At 36.1% G+C, this 23,927-nt stretch overlaps 1 long non-coding RNA gene across 1 annotated transcript; it reads right to left on the bottom strand.

Moving 5' to 3' along the window:
• Positions 1-11,470: 11,470 nt before the first annotated feature.
• Positions 11,471-16,639, bottom strand: LOC119864400. Its single transcript, XR_005373826.1, has 3 exons — positions 16,436-16,639; positions 13,630-13,728; positions 11,471-11,531 (listed from the first exon to the last, which is right to left on the bottom strand). It is a non-coding gene; the product is annotated as an uncharacterized LOC119864400 (long non-coding RNA).
• Between the last annotated feature and the right edge of the window lie 7,288 nt (positions 16,640-23,927).

Here is a 23,927-nt window from a genome sequence, read left to right as displayed (position 1 = left end):
CCATCAATAGATGAAAGGATAAAGATGTGGTATATATACATCATGGAACATTATTCGACCACAAAAAGAATAAAATCTTGCCATTTGCAACAACATAGACTGATCTGGAGTTTATTATGCTAAGTAAAAACAAAGGAAGACATACAAAGACAAATACTCTCTGAGTGCACTTATATGTGGAATCTAAAAAAACAAAACAAATGAACAAACAAACAAAATAGGACAGAATTATATATACAGAGAGCAAACTGGTGGTTGCCAGATGGAAGGTAATAGAGTATGAATGATATAGGTGATGGAGATTGAAAGGTACAAACTTCCAGTTATAAAATATGTAAGTTATGGAGAAGAAAAGTACAGCATAGGAGATAGAGTTAATAATAGTGTAATAATATGGCAGGGTGACAGATGATAATACATTTTGGTGAGCATTGTGTAATGTATAGAATTTTTGAGTATCTATGTCATAGACCTGAAACTAATGTAACATTGTATATCAATTATACTTCAAATAATTTTTAAAAGAGATAAACAAAATGCAAAAAAAAAAAAAAAAAACTGTGAATAGAAGTGACACGTGGATGCTTAAGAGTCAGTGTATGATGTGTAGTGAGCTATTTCTATGCTTCAATAACCAGAGTGTTCCAGAGAATAGCAACTACCTTATTCTGGTGATATAGACTGAATGTCTGTGTCCCTCCAGCATTTATATGTTGAAACCTAATCCCTAACGTGACCCTATTTGGTGGTGAGGCCTTAGGGTGGTGATTAGGCCATAACAGTGGAGCTCTCACGAATGAGATTAATGCTTTTGTAAAAAAGACCCCACAGCACTCCCTTACCATGTTAGGACACAGCAAGAAAATAGCCATCTATGAACTAGGATATTCATCTATGAATAACACTGACTCTGCCAATGTCTTGATCTTAAACCCCCCGGACTCCAGAACTGTGAGAAATAAATTTTTGTTTAAGCCCCCCAGGCCATGCTATTTTTGTTACAGCAGCCAGACTAAGACCAAAGTGAAACCACACAAAGCAGGATCTCCACCCACCCTATAATTTATAGTCAGCAGGAATGAGAAAGAAACCTTGCTGTTTCAAGCCACTGAAATTTAGGGATTATTTGTTACTGTAGTAGCACTCGCCTCTTCTGACTGATGTAATGAGTATATAAATATTAGTGCATTATGGGTAAGTTCTCCAAATTCCTTACACTTCTCTATACTATTTCCAGCCCTGTACTACTCAGAAAAAAAAAAAAAAAAAAAAAAAAAAAGATATCCTTCTGTATATCCTATCACTGTTTAAAATCATGCCATAAATTAATCTCAGTTTTCAGTTATATGTCCCATACAACTAATGTATTTTTTAAGAATTTACTTATTTATTTGTTTATAAATAAATAAGAGAGAGAGAGCATATGCATATGAACCCTTGAGTTGGGGGGAGGGTCAGAGGTAGAGAATCTCAAGCACACTCTGTGCTCGGCATGGAGCCCATCAGAACCCACTGTGGGGCTTGATATCATGACCCCAAGATCATGACCTGAGCCAAAACAAGAGTCAGATGCCCAACCAAGTGAGCCAGTCAGGCACCCCACAACTAATGTCCTCATTGTATTTATCATTATGTCTTAACATCAATGTTATTGACAAATGTTTGCTTTTCCTAAAGAGTAGGACCTTTAAGAGACTAGTTATGGTAGAAAGGTAACAGATATCAGACTCTAAATTCATAGATATTACAGGACATAAACAAGGAACAAGACTAATAGAGAAATTAGCATTGGAAGGGATAATGTTCTCCTACTTTTTTGAGAAAGAACACAATGAGAACAAACCAAAGGGGTCTAAAGAAATATGCAGAATAGGACAGTGAATATTTAGGTAATAACCTCAGTTAAATTAGAAGCAACTTCATCCCTTGTGAGCCCTAGATGGGCAAAGTGTTATAAGAGGGATCCTTAATTACACCTATATTTAGTGAGCAATGTTATTATTTTAGGCCTATGGAAAATTAAATTATGTCTAAGTCAGTCCCTCCCTAATAGGAGGGAATAACTTCCAGAATGGATATTAGTAAAGAGAATAACCATATAGTAAGTACTTCAAGAGAAATACACTCACCTCCTACACTCCGTACACTCAGTTTCAGTATGAGAGAGACAACTTCCAAAAAGCAAAGGTAGGTCTATATGATTAAAATGAAACATTTTATCATGAGAATAATATGAAGACCAGGATGTATTAGTACTCCAATAAGGAGTACCTATTTTTAAGCTCAGTAAATTTCAAATCAACACACATTTCTGGAAAATCCACTATGTGTAACTTGCTGCGCTAGACCTTGTTTTGAAATGTTTGTCATCATCTCAAGTACCATTTACTCCCCAATTTATTCACAAATCTAGAGAAACTTCTTGTTACTTAAAAAATCTTAAGCCCAGTCTTCATCACTGTGTGGCCAATGAATCCTTCATGCCTCTCTATATTCAACTATAATTATTTCACAGTATGTTTTCCATCCACTAATCAGAACAATTGCAGCCCTCCCAAATAAGTTTTCTGATGAACTTCACTTCTGTGCCTCAGCTGCTGCTGGCCTCTGCTTAGCTTCACCTGGGAAACCCTCTTATTATTTTCTTTTCCCTCCACTAATCTTTTTCCCTAATATACTTCAAAACCATGTCCCAAACATGTGTCTACTGGGATGTCTTGCTTAATTAACCCAAACCCTGGTCCCTGTTTCATTTTGGATTACATCATTACTTACAAAATTTTCCAATTTCATTGCTACAAGAAGACATTTCGTAGGTGAAGAAACTGAAGCCTTAAGGTGTGTAGAGGTTTACCCAAGATCAAAGTTATTTAAGGGAAAGTCAGGGTTCAAATCTAGGTCTCATGTTTCCATCCTACCAATGGCATATTTTTGTACTCTTGACTGACTATAGGTTGGATATTTATTCTTAAGTTGGTCTACAGAGTATTTTTTCTTCTCACATAGAATGTAGTACTTCTAGACGTATTTTTAAAATAATAAGAAGAAGAACTATCATTTTTTAGGAAATGTATATTAACACATGTAGTCCTCAAACCATCCCGTGAAATGGATATAATTATATTATTATTATTGTATAAATGGAAATTTGAAAAAGAAGGGGCTTAAATAACTTTTCCAAGATAACAGAGAGGCTAACCTGGGATTCAAGCACAGGTGGTCAAGCTCCAAAGCCTATGCTCATAACCACATTGCTATTGAGAGATATTCTATACCCAAATTACCAGAATATATCTATCCAAATAAGTGTAGGCTCTTTCAAGTCATCCAACTTCGAATAGTATGCATTTCTGCCAATGATACTATTATTTTCCCAGAATATTTTCAGAACCAAGTTTCTGGATTTAACATGAAAATATTTTGTGCACTCTTTTTGAATATCGTCAACAAGAGCAAACCCTTTGCCTGTGTAGACAAATGCTATTTTGGAACTAGTCAAAAGTCGGTCTCAGTAGAGCTAACAAGTGTGATGGCTAATTAGGTTTTATAAAATCTTATTCAATAAAAACTGTACTGGGAATATAGAATAATAAGACTGTTTTTTGGAGGATGATTGACTCATAAGCATTCCATACTGAGTGAAAAGTTCCAGAAACATCTTGAGTAAAGTTAGCATCCCATAATGCCCAAACAGATTCTAATAGTAAACATTTGCTTTATTAACATTTACTTTCTCTTCTTCCAGCAACAGTCCCTATTCTCTTTGCAGACTTCATGTGGCCTTGGTGATGCTCTTTGCTGGTATCCAACAACAGGCATATGACTAAGTATTAAGTGAGACAAGCAATCACTCAATGGCCACAGCAATTGGTTCAGAGGAGGACACGTGACTAAAGCTTACATAGCTAGAGTGATTCTTACCCTCCAGATTCTTGCAACTGCTTCCAATATGGAGTTGTAAGTCAGTGAAATTGTGCCTGGAGGAGCCAGCCTGCTCCAAAATGAAACCTGAGCATGAAACCAAATCACAGAGAGAAGCAGGGTCCAACTAAGCAGAATTAAGAGACACCAAGTCCTTAGAACTTGGTTTGAGCCTCTGTATCAAACTAAGCTTGAAATCAACTGTACCTCTGGACTTTTTGGTCATGACAGTGAATAGATTCTTTCTGACACTTGCAGAAAGTTTTAACTAATGTATATCTCAAAGTGACTACATAAAAAAATACCATTTACTGGCTGTTTCTACACCTCATCACTCTGTAGTCATCCCCAGTCATCCCATTTTTATGCACAGTGGAGATTTAGTATAAGTCTATTATAACGTAATTCGGAAACATTTTTAGACTAAGGTGTTCTATTTTCACTCAAATGCCTGAAAAAAATCTGACTTTGAGGAGTTTAACCTCACAGTCATATCCACATAGCATCATCCTTATTCTATGAGACTCAAGAGGTAGAGTAAGAATAGAAAACAAAATATTCATACAGAATGTTTTTCTGAATTATTCTCTAATAAATTACACTTGCGTACAGGGATACAATCGCAATGCCTTCTTAAAAGTACCTTTAAATTTATAAGGGAGAGCTGTAACTGAAATACTCAAATATCACAATTGTTGATTTTGAAAGCCAATTTATCTGAGTAATCTGAGACATGTCTAAGCATCTTAATCTGATTTTATGGACATGATTTGAAAGTCATTCACGATTGAGGCTGATCATTTGTATCTTGCAAGACAAAATTATATACAACCAGTCATTTTAAAGTAACACAAATCAAAATTAAATAAGGCAGATAAAATAACATACAATAATTAGAATTATTATTATATCATGTGACATAAAATTTAAAATGTCAAAATAGCCAATCTATCTCTAAGAAGGCTAGAAATGTCAACCAATTGCTGCCCAAAATATACCAAGTTTACCTAAATATACTATTGTTTCTTATTTAAACTGAGCACTCCAACTTTTGTAGATTTCTTCTTCACCACTATCACATTTCTCCACCACCTCTCGTGATGAAAATTGCACTGCCCTGTGATATTTAAGCTACATTAAATTTAATTTTCACACATCCACTTGAGTTATATTAACATAGTTTTCTTTTTCTGAATTTGGTTTCTATTTCTTCAAAAGAATGCATTGAAGACAGTAGCTTTCAAATGAGAAACAATTTGATTAAAGAAAAAAACTGATATATGACAGATGATTTAAAACTATTTTAATAAAGTCTGATACACTTTAGAATTGAGAATACATGTGTAGGTGAATATAATAAATGTAATATAATATGAAGCAGTAAGTAGGATTCTAAGTAAAAATAAGCAACTGAGAAAAAAAAATTTCTCTAAGAAATATCATTTTCCTTGCCAGTAAGTTTAATTCTTTTTAAGTAAAAAAAAAAAAAAAAAAAGAAAGAAAAGAAAAGAAAGGAACAAGTAACAGGTCATTTTGGCTTTCTGAATAAGTTAACTTTCCCTTTATAATGTAAAACTTCTGCTTATAGCCTCTGAACTAAAATGATTAAACAACAACTTCTTCTCTTTACTAACAGAGCCATAACCTCCCAGTCATACACTTTGAGCACCACCATCCCAATCGTATTTCTAGTCAAAGACCTTGAGTGTTCTGAGCCAAGCAGTAGAACTAAGTAGACTGCCCTTGCTTGCCACAGGTTGGCCTCGCGGGGGTTCATATAATCAAGTCTAGGCCATGATGGATGCAGGCTTCCCTGATCACAGGAGGCATTCATCGGAGGCAGGTGACTTCAACTGGTTCAATCAGAATACACTTGCGATTTTTGTTCAAGGTTCACAAAAGGACTTGAACAAGTAAACTGGAATTTCTTTTTCCCAGTTACTATATCCACACAAGTTTACCAATTTGTAAATTGGATTTGGATTTTGCTAGTATCCATACTGAAACTGAAAAAGTGATCATTTGCTACTTTAAAGTGAATTTAAAAACAGATAGGACAGCCCGAGTGGCTCGGTGGTTTAGCACCGCCTGCAGCCCAGGGCCTGATCCTGGAGACCCGGGATCGGGTCCCATGTTGGGCTCCCTGCATGGAGCATGCTTCGGTCTCTGCCTCTCTCTCTCTCTGTGTGTGTGTGTGTCTCTTATGAATAAATAAATAAACTCTTTTAAAAAATAAATAAATAAAAATTAAAATAAAAAACATAAATAGACAACCCAAATAATTAAATCTTAGTGAAACAAAAAAACAAAGTTTTTTCTCTACATTTCTTAGGAATGTGTATCGGAGATCTAGTCAAAGCATCAGAAAGACCCGTACTAGTCAAACATGTAACAATTACAACATTTAAAATGTCTTTCTGGTACAAAGTATTTAAATAATTTGTTATGCTCATAAACAATCTTGTATCTATGTTTTAATACAGTAGGAAGCATATCCCACGCAACAATAGACATTCATTAGGTACCGCCAATATTCACAAGTTTCGTGAAGATGCCTGACAAGTGTTGAAACACATGAATTCCAGTTCTATTTCTATTAAGTGAAACTCCTATCATAGGGTGGGACAAAGTTTACAAAGGCAAACATTTCCTGGAAAAGATAGCACCTAAAAAAGAACGCCATCAAGGTGTCTGTTAAATATGTTGTTTGGTAACAACAAGAATATTGGGAGGTTGACAACTTCAGAAGCACTGCTCTCAATATCCCAGTTTTTCGCTCACTTCATATGAAGTATATCACTCACATCATGATAGTATTTTAGGTCTCCTTGATTTTTTTCAAGATTAGTCAACCATCTTTCTTATCACCTGCCCACCTCACAAAGCATAAAACCTATCAGCTTTTTATCCGGATCTCTCTCATTTCTAGAATTATCTATACTTTTGACAGACACAAACTACTTGAGAGTTTGTGTTAATAGGCACCTGACATCATTTTCATAAGGTTTTTTTTTTTTTTGACACTATCTTTTAATTAACAGGATGGGGACTGAATAAGCCTGTCGGATGTTTCAACAAAATAAAAAGGAACATATTATAAACCACAAAAGTGCATTGATTGTGTCTACAAAGATATATAATTAAAAAGTATAAATCAAGGACTGCTATTTTACACTTGACTTCAGTTATTTTGAACATTTGTAGTCTAGTAGTGCTCATTGTTAAGGATATGATTTTATGTGTTTAGAGTAAATCTGCAGTAAGCAATTTTATAGTTTAATGAAAATAATTATAGTTTGAGTAAGTAGTATGAAGTGTATCTGATGCTACTTTCCCCAAAATAAAGCTCTGATATAAATTATCATGACTTATTATGGTTATTCTTACGGTTATGTTTGGAGTGGATTCTAGCAAGTAATAATGATTCTAAAATTGCAAAAAAAAAAAGAAAAAGAAAAAAGCATATCAAGCTATTTTTTTCAGATTTCATCTTTAATTTCTCTGTAAAATTGATATAATTTCCACTGTGATACAGTATGTGCTACTGTGAAGCTGGCATTAATGCGCTGTCAATTTGACAGCTTACTTTAACTTACACCATTTGGTGAAAGAATACATTTTTACATCTTTTTTAATATATCATATGCCACTATTGCTACTTGCTCTTAATTTTTTAGGCTAACAAACACTCATGCTATGCTCTAATGTAAAGCTATGCACGTACCTACTTAAATAGTGGCTTCAACTTCTGTCTCCTTTTTAGGTATGTTTTTAACTTCGTATCAAAATCATAGCAATCGATATTTTTATTTTCTTTTTGAAATAGGAAGTGTCTTTAGGCCTGCCCATAATCTACGTGTACTTGAATCCACCCAAGTGTTCATTTGAGGGATAAAAAGAGTTCTGATAGCCTATAGTCACGCCCTGAGCTACTAGATGATTGGAAGCAAGGCTCACTCACCTCCACACCGGAGTAAGGAATCTGATTAGAAAAATTGTGGTTCTGTTCCACACCTTAAACTCTTCATCCCACTAATCCCATCAATTCATTCTCCCAACAGACACTTCCAACAGGGGAACCAACAAGATGTCTGACCCTGCACTTGATGCTAGTGAAAATGATCAGGACCTGATAGGAGATGTACAATTAGGCTGATAATGATACTAGGACATGATGAGTGCTACAGGAGAGCAATGCACAAGATCCTACTACGGCTCACAGGAGAATATCCGACACACTGTGAACCAGAAGTTTAAATCTCAGTGCCACAAACCAAGTGTGTGCCTAGATTCAAAATGTTCCAGAGACAAAACACTGAGAGAGGAAAAAAAAAAAAAAAAAAAAAAAAAAAAAAAATATATATATATATATATATATATTCAGATAACAAAACTTGCAAGATCACTTTTGCTCATTATTACTTGGAGAATTCTCTGCTCTTGGTTTTATTTATTTATTTATCTATTTATTTTTTGCTCTTTGAATTTCATTGTTAGAGCAAAGTAGGTCTATATTGTCTTAAGATTATGAGTTGTTTAGATACCTCTCTTCTATTTTTTCTTCAGTATGTCTCCAAAGCTCACCTGATGGTTTGAATTCTTGTTCCTTGCAGTACTTTATTAAAGGAGTCAGATATTCTCCAACACGGAAGTCTGTCTTGGTTTACTGTGATGATCACATTCATTATAAACACATGTAAATTATAGGCATGCACATACAGAGCCTCTCAAACCCAACTGCTTAGAGAAAAACAATTTTTAAAGCAACTTTACTTTCTTACTAATCAGAGTTCATACATAACAGAAACATATTTTTACAATTTATTTCTTAAAATAAATACCAAACATATTTTTTAAAGATTTTTATTTATTATTCATTTATTTGAGACAAAGAGAGAACAGGGGACAGTGTAGAAGAACAGAAAGGGACAAGCAGACTCTGTTCTGAGCTGAGCCGAGAGCTGGACACGGGACACCATCCCATGACCTGAGATCATGACCTGAGCTAAAATCAAGAGTTGGGTACTCTAACCGACTAAGTCACCCAGACTCCCCCAGAGCAATATTTTTTTTCTGTCACTGATAATTGCTAGGAGTCATGTTTGTCAGGGTTTTGCTGCTCACTAATCGTTAGAGCAAAGGTTCAGAGTTACATACACCTGGCTTCTACTTCAGTTCCCATTACTATTTCCTGCTATGTTATTGCAACTAAGTTATTTAACCATCTGAGATTTTAGTTTCCTAATTTGTAAAATAGAGGTAATATTTCCTACCCAAAAGATTGTTGTGAGGGTTGATTATATAACAAAAAGCCTAGAAACTTATCTGTATCATTAAAAAGTTGTTTGTAACATTTGATACTATTGGATGCCAAGTACCAAACAGGGGATAAGAAAAGGTCATTTTCAAGATAAGTCATGGCCTGGGAAGGTCTATGTAGCTAAGTATATACCAAAGGGAAAACAACACTGTTTTTCTTTTATTATGTCAACATTTTCTAATTACTAACAAACATCAGCATTGCCACCCATTGGTACCTTGATTCACTACACACAGCGAATGATAATGATATCATTAGGATTATATGGGAAGCTCTTAAGGAACGAAGGTTCCTGGGTCTCATCTTTAACCGACCAAATCAAAATCTTGTGAGGTGAGGCTAAGAAATCCATGTTTGAAACTGCTCCCCAGGTGGTTCTGATGCTCAGCTAAGTTTAGGAAAACACTGCAATAAATGACCCTAGTCAAGGTTAAGTACAGTAATACAAAAAATACCTTCCCATTTAACCTACTTCTAAGATTTCGGTACAAAAGACTGACCTCGATCTAGCTGAAGAGCAATTAACTCCTATCTGTCTTTATTCATCCATATAAAAAAGGGCAGCGAAAGATAACACTGGGTCAGTTAAGCACCCTTTTCATAAAGCTCTTCTTAATGTGCTATTTTTATGTCAATTTGCCATCATCTAAAACCTTAGAAACATTTTTCAAAAAAAAAAAAAATTAGGATATGGGATTTAAACCTACCTAAGATCAGAGGTTCCCTGCCTTTTACACATGCTGCTTCCATAGAGTGGTGACGGGGAGGAAGAGGATGGTTGAAATACTGAAGTCTGGGACTCACCTTGAGCCATTTCTCATTTAATTGGTCTGGGTGCTCTCTGGGCATCCAGATGTTTAAAGTTCCCTGGTGACACCAGTGTAGGGTTCAGACAAACATCACTGCTATTATGAGTTACAGCTCATCTTGAGAACAATTGGCTGCACCAGCAATACTTGTCCTCCATGCACCAGTGTGGTTTCCAAACTCCACCGGTCCTCAGATTCACCGGGGAATTTTATAAACACTAGCAGTTCCCCAGAGGCCAATTCAGTTAATATGAAATAGAGTCAAGGAAAGTGTGTTATTTAAAAATTCCCCAGGTAACTTTAATAATAATGATAATAATTACAATAACTAACATCCACTGAGCATTTATATGCCAGGCAATGTTCTAATCCTCTTGCATATATTAATAAAAATCTTCAATAAAACCAGTGAATAGAGGGTCATTGTCCTCCTTTTACACTTGACATTACTGAGGATCAGAGAGAGTAACTTGCCCCACATCACAGAGATCCAAGGTTTGAGCCCAGGCTGTGAGATATCAGAGGTTTGCTTTTAATTTATATATTTTTAATGACGTCTAGATGCACATTATCCTCATTTTATTGGTAAGGAAATCCGCCTAGAAAAAGCAATTATTTGAAGAGAACATAAAACCAATATAGTTATTAGAACTACTCATTAATTTCAGTAGCCATAAAACACCTATATCTTCTAAAAAGATGAACTCGTTTCACTGTCAATCCCTCTTCTCTAAAATCTTCCCAGCCATAAAGGCCAATTGTTAAGGGTCGAACCTAGTCATTTTCGAGATGGACTTCTTTATTGTTTTCCTTTTCTCTGCTGCATTAGTTGCCTTCTATATATGCAGCTAATATTTTGGCATTGAGCTAGCTGGGATTGTTGACATGGTCCTTCCGTCCCTTTGAATATCTAACAGCGTCCAGTTTTTTGTTTTGTTTTGTTTTAGTATAATTGACACACAATGTTATGTTCATTTTAAGTGTATAACATGCTGATTGAACAAGTTTATGCTATGCTCACCACAAGCGTAGCTACCATCTGTCACCACATAACACTATTATAATGCCGTTCAGTACATTCCCTATGCTTTTGTTCCTGTGGCTTATCCAATATCTGTAAGCCTGTATCTCCTACTCCCTTTAACTCATTTTGCCCATTCCCTGACCTCCTCCTCTCTGGCAACCATTAGTTTGTTCTCTGTATTTATAAGTTCTCTGTACTTATAAGTCTGGTTCTACATTTTGTTTATTCATTTGTTTTGTTTTTTAGATTCCACAAAGAAGTGAAATTATACGGCATTTGTCTTTCTCTGGCTTACTCACTTAGCATAATACCCTCCAGGTCAGGCCATGTTGTTGCAAATGGCAAGATCTCATCTTTTCTACGGCTGAGTAATATTCCATGGTATGTATATATATACCACATCTTCTTTATCCATTCATCTATTGATAGACGCTTGGGTTGCTTCCGTATCTTGACCCTTGTAAATGACAAATAACAATAATGCTGCAGTAAACATAGCATGCATATATATTTTAAATTTAGTGTTTTCATTTTCTTTGGGTAAATACCCAATAGTGTTGATGCCCTGTTTTAAAAGAACTTGTCATTCTCTCCTTGAACATACATGTGGGTGTATCACACACCAGTGGGCTCTTGGATCAATGGACTCCATAGACACCATTTTCATGTTTTTATTTCTGAGTACATAGTACAGTTCAGAGATAGTAGCATGTAACAATATTTGTGTATCACAAATAAAATTATAGCCAGGAAACCATATCTCCATAGCTTCACCAACCAGCAGACTTGAACATCCTTGCTCTCCTGTGCTCTAATCCATCTAACTAACATATTCCCTTACAACATTTATGTTCTTCCCTAATGAAACCAGCCCTTCACTACATGACCCAAAATTAATGTTTATGTCATTAGGACCATTTTCTTTGGAATTTCTGGAATTTCTGGGCCATTTTAATTACCAGCTTAGGTTACTAGCTAATCAATAACAATACTATGTGTGATACTTTTGGATTCTCAAAGACTCTAATGCTATGCTGTTCAATACGGTAGTCACTAGTTACATAGAACTAGTGAGCAGAGCACACATGATTAGCTTGAAAAGAGATGTGCTGTTAGTGAAAATATATACTGAATTTGGATAGTATGAATAAAATAATGTAAGTTGCATCAACAGTAATTTTAATTACTACATTTTGAAATAAAATGGATATAGTTAATAAAATGCATTATTGAAATTAATTCCACCTGTTTCCTCTTATTCTTTTGAATATGACTAGAAAACAAAATTAGATATAAAGCTTGCATTTGTGGTTCATATATCTATTGGAAGGCATTTCTCTACAATACTAATGATTCTTCTGGTAGCTCCTATATTGTGGCTGTACCACTTATATAGCTGGGTGACATTAAACATGTTACCTAATTTCTCCATTCCACGGTTACTTAACATGCCCAATAATACTATTTGCTAGGCTTTTCTATAGGAATGCCATGCCATTATGATTTCAAATTCCCAATATAGAACTAGGCTTCTCAACTATCTTTTCACATTACCACCCCTCACTTACCCGTCCCCAAATGTAGTCACAATTTGACAGCAAAGAATAAGGCAGTCATTCTTCTCCATTAGAAAAGGGACAACTCACTCTCAATGAAACTGCATTTGAAATATGTTAAGCTTTCAGCTTTTCCTCCCACTTTCTATAGGGACCATTTATAAACCACTTATAAACTCTTTCAAAGGTAAAAACTGGACATACACCAGTTTATTCAAATTTCTAGTTAATAACTGGCCAGCTATCAGGTGATTCAATCAAAATAATTGACCCAAGTGTGTTGAAAAAGCATACATTAAACTGAAATCAATCAATCGATCAATTCCTTGTAGCATCTTAAGGTGGTGGAATTTAAAAGATATAAATGAAAACTAAATTATCACTCTAAAATTATTAACTTCAAATTCTCAATAAATTTTCACCCTTTTATAGTGTTTCATGTTAAATTTATAGCAGGAAAGATGTCATTACTTTTAATCAATTGATGGAACTAATTTTAGGATAAAATACAGTTCAGTAGATGAAAAAAATAAATTTAGTTATGAACTTATTCATGTGATGATTTTCTCTTTACCAGAGGTTTTCTCATCTGTATTACTCAAAGAATTCCATACTTTTAGTAGGTGCTGTCACTTTTAATATTGGTATTAAAATCCAGAATGGAAATGTGTGAAATTCTGCATTTTTATAGTTTTATTTTTTACATCAAGAAAAAATTAAATTATCAGAAGCACATACATACATACTAACTAGGTATTTAGAAAACACCTGAAAAATAGAACCCATGTCCATAATCTTTAAAATGGATTCAGGTAAAATATCCATTCATGGTAAAACTTTGTGATTGGTTGCCAGGTGATACGGTGGGACATGGGGGACAGTGGTGCAGGGTAGGTCCTGGTGCTAAGGAATAGTCATCTTGGAACTTTATTCATATTCTTAGTAAGTAACTTAAACCAAGACAATTATTCATGAGGAAATAATAAAGTAAGTGTGTACCTGTTCCTTGTGTTCTTCGCAAATAAGTATCTAGTCTATTGTAGATTGTAGGATCCTAACACTCTGATTTCAGTACTTGGTGCACAATGTGTTCACATGCTGGAAAGAAGAATTAATTGACTGGCATAGCTTTATAATGAAATAATGCAAAGACTATTTAGCAAACTCAGTTATTTCTATATTTATCAAAGATGGTCTCCATGTGTTATTCAGTTGCAGGCAATTATTACAGAAACAATAATTCATGTACCAAAACTGTCTGTCTGTTTAATTCAGAAAGGCAGCTATTTGGACTTTGTTAAAAAAAAGACACCTATGAACTTTTTAGAAATTGCATTTTGATAAATACTTAATGGAAATGTGGTTTGCACGTGGCTAAAGAGCAAAGAACGATCCCCATGTAAGACTCTAGTGCAAAAATGAATACCTAAAACATCAAATTAGCTTGAAAAATACCAACAATGCTACCAAATTACTGATAAAAGAAAGAAAAGAAGAAAGAAAGAAAGAAAGAAAGAAAGAAAGAAAGAAAGAAAGAAAGAAAAGAAAGAAAGAAAGAAAGAAAGAAAGAAAGAAAGAAAGAAAGAAAGAAAGAAAGAAAGAAAGAAAGAAAGGAAATAGACAAGAAAGATCTATATTTTCATTTTCTTTAAGTACAGGTAAAATAACCTGATCTGCTTATTGAATGACTTTTGAATTGCCAATTTATTTTCTAATATGTATGTGGTGACATTTTGAGAGCTATAAATTACTTCTCTAGTAATTGAAAGATCAAGACATGTCCCCTTAAACCTCATACGCTATAGGGCATGTATATCTGCTAATTTCACAGGTTATTAGTGTGTAAATAGAAATAATTAAAAGAGCATTCTAAACCCACAAGTCTCTGAACAAAAAAAAATGAGATAAGGATAGGAGTATAAGGGATAGCTCAGGGGTTTGGGATAATGAAAGAACACATCAAAACTTTTCTGTACCTTAAAGAGTGTGGTTAATACCATTGAAAGCACATTGAGCACCTCTGTATTGCCTGATATCAATCATGAAATCCCCAAATACTCTGAAGACTCTTCTAGCAGCACTTTCAACCCATCAGAAACTACCAAGTAATGGACTTTTCCAAAAAAGCCTGTCTTCATGTGATTTCCAGCTCTGTTTCAATACCAAATAGAACTGAATGCTTATCAGATCTAATCCAAACTGCCATCAGCTCAGAATTCTGCTCATCTGTCACTACATTATTGGTTCAAGACAATATTAAGACAAAGAACAAGAGACAAAAGCAGTTGGAAAAGCTTTTTTTCAACTTTCTATCCTTTCCGTCGTTGTCTCTTGTACAGCAAACTGTGTGCTTTCAAACTGACTTGAGGTTGAGCCCAAAGTTTCAAATCAACCCATTTGCCTCAGAAATGAGTCACCACATGCAAAAACAGGCTGCACGACTTTGGGGTAGTCACCCGACTCTCTCCTTTTTCCTCTCTTCTCCTATCTTCTCTCCCTCACCTCCAACCCTCTTCCTCCTAGCCAGTGACTTTGGTGCGAAAGAAGGGCCAAAAGCAAATATGAGGGAACTCCCAGGAGTATAAGATCGCTCCCGAGGTTGGCCATTTCACGGAAGGAAAAAGACAGGGAATTTACATAAAGTTTTATATGAAGTGTGCCATTTGTATTTGCAGAATTAAAGGGCTTCTTATTATAATGTTCTTTTGTATCGCTTTGTGTCATTAAAATATAGGACACCAGCAATGAAACTAAAAGTAAATATGCACATATCCTTATCCATGTAGGGAAGCAATAAATCTCCCCCCCACCCAGAGCAGCTGTACTACAGCTATCATTTGAATAGTGCAGCTGCCACAACAATATCACATTTTATAGTTAAAAAGCAGTCAAAACTTTAATGTTACAGTGGAGGTAGATATATATTGCACTATAAATAAGCATTCTCTAATGAAGAAATGAAGCATATTTATTTTTTTCCTAGACATACCATTGAATAACATATATCTCACCTACTGCAATCTGTCATAAAAGAACTCATTATATTTGAACGTCTATAATACAAAACTCTGATTTATACTAATTAGGTTGGCTTTCATTGAGACATATGAGAACTTGAAAACACTTGGCCTGGGAGGCAAACTTTACTTCTTTCATATATATATATATATCCACCCCACTTCATGCTTCAAAATACATGCCTAATGGATCTTTGGAAGGATTTGGTACTCTTTTCCTTCTACATATTTTAAACTTGTGGGTTTGATTGACAGAGGTGAGAGTTACATGCAGTTTGGGGAAACTCAGTTTGGCAAACGCTTAAACCTAAACTGACTAGCTGTACAGCAGGCTTATTCAGAACAATGTGATCTCAGTCTAAAGATGGCATCATGAAAGATTCTCTGGTCTCTCCCTCAGTGCCTCATGGGATGTAGTTTTGGGGCTCATCAATAAGCTTCCAGTACAAAAGTTTAGCTCTCCACACACACTTTGATGAGATCAGCTTCCTCTGAGGGAGTAAGAAGGGATGTGGATAAATATACAGTAGTCATGGGGAGTATGTTCCAACTACCCCAGTGGATGCCTGAAATCACAGATAGTATTGAACCACACATACATATATATATGCTGTTTTTTCCTATACCTATGTACCTATGAGAATGTTTAATTTACAAATTAGGCACAAAAGGAGGGTAACAAAAATAATAAAATAGAACAAGTATAACAATCTACTGTAATGAAAGTTATATGAATGTGGTCTCTCTCTCTCTCTCTCTCTCAAAACATCCTGTTGTTCTATACTCACCCTTCTCATGATAGGAGACGATAAAATATGTGTTGAGACAAAGCGAGGTGAATGACACGGGTTCTGTGACATTGCATTAGGTAACTATTGACATTCAGATGATTCCTCAGAAGGAGGATCATCTGCTTTCCAACCACAGTTGACTTTGGAAACTGAATAACTGAAATCATGGAAACTGAAACCATGGATAAAGAGAGAGTACAGTACGAAAAGGAAAAAAAATAGTTAGGAGGCATTTATACACATATATGTATATATGGACAAAGTTGTTTCTATTGTTCCTATTTTACTAGCTGGTCAGTTGATATCAAATAGATGCTTAAGTAAATATGGAGAAAAATATGAAACTCTGCAATTCGTCTTTTGAGCAAAGACAGTTTATCCTAACCAGTCTTAAAATTCTGATAAAGGAACCCAGCACACCTTTGGAAGTCTTGCATTTCACAAGTTTTCTGTGGGCCTATCACATCATGCTCATGATATGTGGCAACACCACAGTGACCTACGTAAAAGCGGGAGCACTTCCCTCTTCTATGACACAATGGGTACATTTGGCGTCAGAGAAGCCACTTGAAATGAAGTCTCCCTCACACCATAGAGTGTGACCCTTTGGCTCATAGCATTGCCGTCCAATATGCAGCAAGCCAGCACCAAGATTGCTGCCAATGAAGCTGTAAATACAAAATCTATAAGCACCAGGAAAGCCTGTGAATGAAGTTCCATGTCTATGCTTTCGTCAACTCACCAATTGCACTGTGGTGCTGTAAAAAAAATCATGCAAAACCAAAACATGTTGTTGGTGTATTTCATATACTCACCCTCTTTGGCAGAGTCTGTCCAAAGGTGGAATCTAGATGCCCTGATTGCATAGGGCATGTTGCAGTAAGAATAGACTTGGTAAACTGAACTAATTTCAAATTCAATTTGGTACTGACCCAAATGATCCAAGAATATATGCTGGGACATTTGGTACATGGATAATTAGGGACAGGCCATTTCAATAAATATTTAATAAGTTCCCTCTAACTCTAGAGCCCCACATATAAGTATTAAGTATTTATATAGGTACAAATAATGCTCAGTGTTTCCATAAGGCCTACAAGGTATAGAAAAAGATATTTCCATATGTATGCATAATAAGAGACTGAATGTTTAAGTACCACATGTTTCTGATTCTCCGAGAAGGAATAATAATTAAAGAACACCAGGACATTTTACTAGAGAGTATATTACACACACATTCTCTCTCCGAAATTGTCATAACCACCATAAAAAAAGGAATGTTATATATTCCTCATTTTGAACATGGAAAACTGAGGCTCGTTTCTGCTACTTGGATTGGAGAAGGACTCCACGAAGATGAGTGGGTTCTCTGGGAGAGGGAAAGTGATGTTGGTCTTAGAGAGCAGCACGAGTAGAAGTCTGTAAGCACGAAAACACCTGGCATGTTTGAGCAAAAGTGAGTGGTCTTGTGTCCTGGTGCACAGCAGATGTGTGAGCAGCAGGTGTGGCGACACAGGAGAAGTGCACCAGCAGCAGAAGACAACAGGTCAATAGAGTAAAGCCCCAGGCTGTGAATTCATCTGTTGATTAATCCATTTGGAAATGGAGCCCTGGTCTAAAGGGAAAATTAGTACAATTGAGGTGAGGAGTGTTTTAGTCAGTCCAAGCTGCTATCACGTACCACAGACTGGGTCGTTTGAGCAACGAAACTTTATTGCTCACATTTTGGGAAGCTGGAAACCTAAGATCAGAACCCCGGCATGGTCAAGTTCTGGTGGGAACCCTCTTTCCGGCTTGCAGATTTCTGCTTTCTCACTGAGGCTTCAAGGGACAGAAAGAGAGATCATCTCTCATGTATCTCTTCTTATAAGGGCACTGATCCCATTCCTGAGAGGTCCACCCTCCTGGCCTCATTACTTCCCAAAGGCCCCACCTCCAAACACCAGCACTTGGGGATCAGGGCTTCAATATATAGACTCTGGGGGGATGCAAATATTCAAGTCCATCGCAGTAAGTACGAGATGTTAGGACCTATAGCTCAATAAATTTCAAAATACGGGGATCCCTGGGTGGCTCAGCAGTTTAGCACCTGCCTTTGGCCCAGGGCATGATCCTGGAGTCCCGGGATTGAGTCCCACATTGAGCTCCCTGCATGGAGCCTGCTTCTCCCTCTGCCTGTGTCTCTGCCTCTCTCTCTGTGTGTGTCTCTCATGAATAAATAAATAAATAAGTAAGTAAATAAGTAAGTAAATAAATAAATAAATAAATAAATCCTTTAAAAAATAAATAAATTTCAAAATACTTCTTTCCCTTCTGTCTTGTTCCTGAGATCTTTTTCTACTTCTGCATAGAAATTACTAGGTATGGTTGCATTTTCTATGAAGTGAGCCATTTGAAAAGGAAATGCTAATGTATGCATTAATGTATGCATATATTATATATATATATATGTATATACTTTTTCTATTATCTTAACTCTGGATTAGAAATGGCCCTTCCAAATCAGAGCACAGTGTCCCACTAAGAATAAACTCGGAAATGAATGACTGTATGTGTTTCTGTGCCATCCTAAGATAATAAGCACCTCTGAAGGAACATTCATTTTTGTCAGACCCCAGAGACACCATGGACTGCCTGGAGACAACAGTATTCCCATTAATCCCCAGGATACCTGGGACAATCTGACTCACTCTGTGAAAATATTGTTGAGAGTTTTAGACAAAAAGGAGTAATAAACAACAAATCTACAGAAGAGAGAGCTCTCCACAACCTCGCATGCAAGAAGGACTCTGGGCACAGGAAACAATTTGCTTTCCGTATTTTGATAATTTAGCAGTCAGCATGGTCACAATTTTGAAATTAGCCTGAGCTTCCGTGGGACTGAAATGCTCATCTATAAACAGGGAGTCTCGGAGAGAACTTGATGGAGACAAGAATGGGGGATTCAAGGGGAACACCTCGTTCTCACGGGGGCGTTCAGGGGGGCGGAGGGAGGTTTCTAACTTTGAGGAAATCATCTAATTAGAATCTTAACAATTCAGCCCATTGTCAGAGAGCCGGATGTGATACGTCTTTTCATTCCTCAACTTACTCTCAGGGAAATACCATGGCATGGCAGCAAATACATCCAATAAGTATTGCCAGATAATACTTATATAATACTTATAATACTTTTGTCACATTACAGTCCAGGTTGCTAGTTTCATATTTACAAGCAAATTGTTACCTCAAAATATGAAACGCTGGCATTTGGAGAAACACAGAAATTACTCACTTCCCTGGAATTCTGCATGACAAATGAGTACTATGCTTTAACTCTAATAAATGTAGCTGTAACAGTTTTCATAAACATTCTTGAGATGTTCTTCTGGAGTAGCTTTATTTTGGCACCCTACTTTTCCTGCTTAAACAAATGAAAAGGTTGGCTGATATTGTCAAAATACAGCACTTCTGGTGAACCAAGAGCCATTTATTAAAATAATGTATTGATGCAGTGTCATAAAATACAAAATCATATTTCTGCAGGAAAAAACCTATTACCCTAAGCCAAGATTATTTTACTTTAAAAGAAAAATTATGGGAGTTACGGATTCTGAAAGTAATATGATGTGGTTCCGATCTTGGCCTTTCATGGTGGCTTTTAATGCACCATGATGTGTTAGGTAAAAAAGATATTTGTATAATTAACAAGTCTTGTCTTCGTAGAAATGCATTAACTGAAAGTAGACTCTAAATACCTTATGACTCAAAATCATTAACACAAATGTGACTTTTCTCTAGTTGTAGTGAGACTAACACGTAGGTAAGTGTAACAACAACCAAAATACACACACACACACACACACACACACACACACACACCCCTCGTGGAGGGTCAGGGCTCTCCAGAGTTGACCATTTTCCTGATATCATTTTAATCTTGTCCTTTGTCACAGCACTGCACTTTTTGCTCTAAAGGTTTCAGCACTAAAAAGTGGGGAGGTGAAGCCATAGTTCAATTCAATTTATTTTTATATTGCTTCTCATACAAAGTCTCTCAAAACGCTTTACAGTAAGAGATAAAATAATCATATAACACTTGCCCATATTCGAAACGGCAGCGATCACCCAGACAGCAAGGGGGAAAGCTGTGCGCAGTCATGGGTCAAAGTCCCTGGTGAAACACCCCTCGTTTAGAAGCCATATAAATGAACATTTCAGCAAAATGACGTGGCTATATAATATCCCTCGCCGAGCCCCACATTCTCAAGGGAAAAGTGAGAGGCTTCATTTTTCTATTCAAATAAAGCATTATCTCTCTCAACCTGTGGTGATCCCAACTGGTTGACCAGTTTCCTCTCTTGCAAAACTACAGAGCCAAAGCACAGGAACACGCTTTCTTTCCATTGTTGCCAATTACTTTAATCACACATGATTTATGGCTTCCTGGAAAGCAGTTGTTCTGGGGCACCTCTTTTCCTTGTCTGTGTTCCATATTTTGGCCCCAAGAGGTAAAGGAGAAAGGCTGGTGGGAAGACTAAAATGGGTGGTCTTTTTTTAGTCAACCTCGAGCGTGATCTTGCACACACACACATACACACACACAAAGGAAATGCTTACACTTGAGACTTGAAAACTCAGAATGAATCAGTGACAGTCTGGGGCAGGAAGAAGGAAGAAGGGAGGATGATGGAGAAAGAATTTTTGCTAGATAAGGCAGCTCAAATTAAATAATAATTCCCACTGGAAAAAAAAAAAAGTAAAAACGAATGTCTGGAAAGGATAATGAAAAAGCCAATCCTGGCTAAAGGAAATTAGGTCAAATCGATATATCAAGTTTGTGTAGCACTTTTAATTTACAGAAGGGTTATTCTGGACTTGATGTAAGGAAATTGGAGATGTAACTATTCTTTGAGAGTGATAGAGTCACCCGGCATGGGAAGAAAGTACGGTCAGCAGTTGAAAGCTACCATATTTACAAAGATGTTCTGTTACAGAGCAAATAGCAGTTTGAAACTACCAGACCCAATGAAAGTAAATTCTCAGAAAAGAAGCTTCTCTTCTGGCCCCCACCCAACCCCTTCACATAGTTTTTCAAGTACTGAGATACAGTGTCCTCTACCAAAAACATATTTTTCTCCCCAAAAAAACGTGCAAAAATCAAAAGAAATCTCTGGGTTCAGGAGTATTTGCAGTATTCACATCAGTAAATAATCCAAAATTTGTTTAGGAAGCATGTTTCTAGAAGGATATGAACCTTTTCTATCCTTTACTTCTTTAATGGAGTCACATCTTTATAATACATAATAACAAACAGAATATATTGTAACTCATTTCTTGACCTTTTAATATTTCTGTCGCTGATTGTCAGAGTTGAGAACTACTCTCTATCCTGAGGTGATGGATTATTTAATTAACCATTGACCTTTTCTCAACATTTGTTGACAATGAGCACAGTCCCATGAAAGCTGCCTGCTTTGGATATTGGTCAATTCTGTGTTGTTTATCAATAGGGGAATGCCATTTTTCATAACTTAGATCAAATAACCAGAATTACTTTTTGCCATTTATTTGTCCAAACCTATTTTTAAATGGATTTATGTCTCTTTCCTTTTTAACTGTCTATTAGAAAAGAATAGGTTTATTATACCTTTTCAAAACAAATCCCATGTCAACAAGCAAACATGTCTGATGGAATTTAATACAGTCAACCTACAAAAAAAATCATGTTTTCTAGTTATGAATCTTTTGGACAAATTTGCAGTCATTCATCGCTAACAATATACGCCTCTCCAGGTTCCCAGTTTTTTTCTAGAAAATAACATCTCCGAGGAGAGTAAGCAGACCCTTTGGAAAATTCATATAGTTGTTCGTTAGTTCCATTCACTACTCAGGGAAATGTTCCTGCGTTTTCTCCAACGGCTGTTTTTCTTCATAGAAGGTCAAAAATTTTGTGGAAATAGTTTGGCTAATTAAATATTAAAATTAGAATCTTTCATTTGAATGACTGACTTGTTTCTATACTTGTAGTAAATAGCGTCTTCCTGTACTCCTTCCAATAGTCCCACACCTACCCACTTTCCTTCCAGAAAGGCTTTATATCTTGGAGGCAGGAGTGAGGAGAAAACATTGCAAGCCCAGGCCAGAGTTTTCATTGAGAAAGTTCCCTTTCTGCAGACATTTCTGTTCCCAGGATCAAGTAACCTGGTAAGAAGGGGAAAAGTGTTCAGAGGGTCCAGATTGGCCATTTTCTCTGTTGGCATCATTGCTACGTATTCAGCCCTCAGAGAGTTGTTCGAGTCCTAGAAGTTTGATCGAGGGCATAACATAGTGCAAAGGAGTCTGGAGCCAGACAGCCCTGATCTTGAAATTTTAGTTCTTCTCCGTTCTGGGTGGTATTGTGCACCTCCTTCATTTTCTTGATACCTCCATTTCCTCATCTATAAAATGGGAATAAAAACAACCACTTCTCTAACTATAGAATTGAATGATATAATATATACAAAGCTCCTGGAAAATAGAAAAATCCCAATAAGACAAAGCTGTTCTAATGTAATACTGAATTTTCCAGTTTGTCGCGTAGAACATGGCCATTATCTCTGCAGAGTGGAATACAATATATTAGAGATGTTTCAGCAACAATTGAAGTCCATTTTCATCTCCCTGGAGTCCACAGTGTTTAAAGACTTGACATTATGGAAGTATATTGTCTTCATTAATTTATGTTAATTTTTAATGTTAGTGTGGCAGTACGGTATGATATACACAAAAGCCTGTGTGTATGTGTGGGTTTGCTTCTATATACAACACACACAGGGTGAAAGAGTTTTGACCCTAAGAAAGCAGATTTTCATTAAAGCCTAAACCTAGGACATAATATAAAGCATTAATTGTAATAGCAGCTCTTTTTTTTTTTTTTGGCGTGACAAGAATAAGAATTCTTAAGATGAAAGATGTTTTGAAATTAGCAAAAGCATGGTGTATCTATTGATCATATTTTATGAAAATGTTACCAGAATTAAACTGTAGAGCTTTACAATTATGTCCCAGGACACAGCACATGCAAGTTACATTTTTGTTGCTTTCTTATGTATCCGTTAATCCTGTTATTTCCCTCTGGCGTCCATCAATTTCCCTTCCACGCCAAGAGCTTATCTCCTGTTAGAACAGAACTATATGGGCATATCATCGGATATCTAGATGGCTAAGTTGTACGTTTGATACATGGGTGACGTTAATGTAATATTATGATGGATATCTATTAGCACGTACATCACTGAAATATAGACTCTCTAACGTCTGACAGTGTCTGCCCTTTCCACGTCAGTGTCAATCCACACCAGAATCAAAAGAATGAACAAATGTGACAGGAGAGGCTGTACCAATTATAGATGAAGGGATAGTATCTACTCCCACCATTTGATGTGATTTATTTGGCGGTCCTTCTGCATTTGTAGGCAGCAGATTGTAGCTGTTTATGAAGTGACAAATGGTACTCAATGACACTGAA

The sequence above is a fragment of the Canis lupus genome, chromosome 19 (assembly GCF_011100685.1).
Source record: "Canis lupus familiaris isolate Mischka breed German Shepherd chromosome 19, alternate assembly UU_Cfam_GSD_1.0, whole genome shotgun sequence".
NCBI lineage: Eukaryota > Metazoa > Chordata > Mammalia > Carnivora > Canidae > Canis > Canis lupus.
This window is presented reverse-complemented; position numbering and strand designations above follow the sequence as displayed.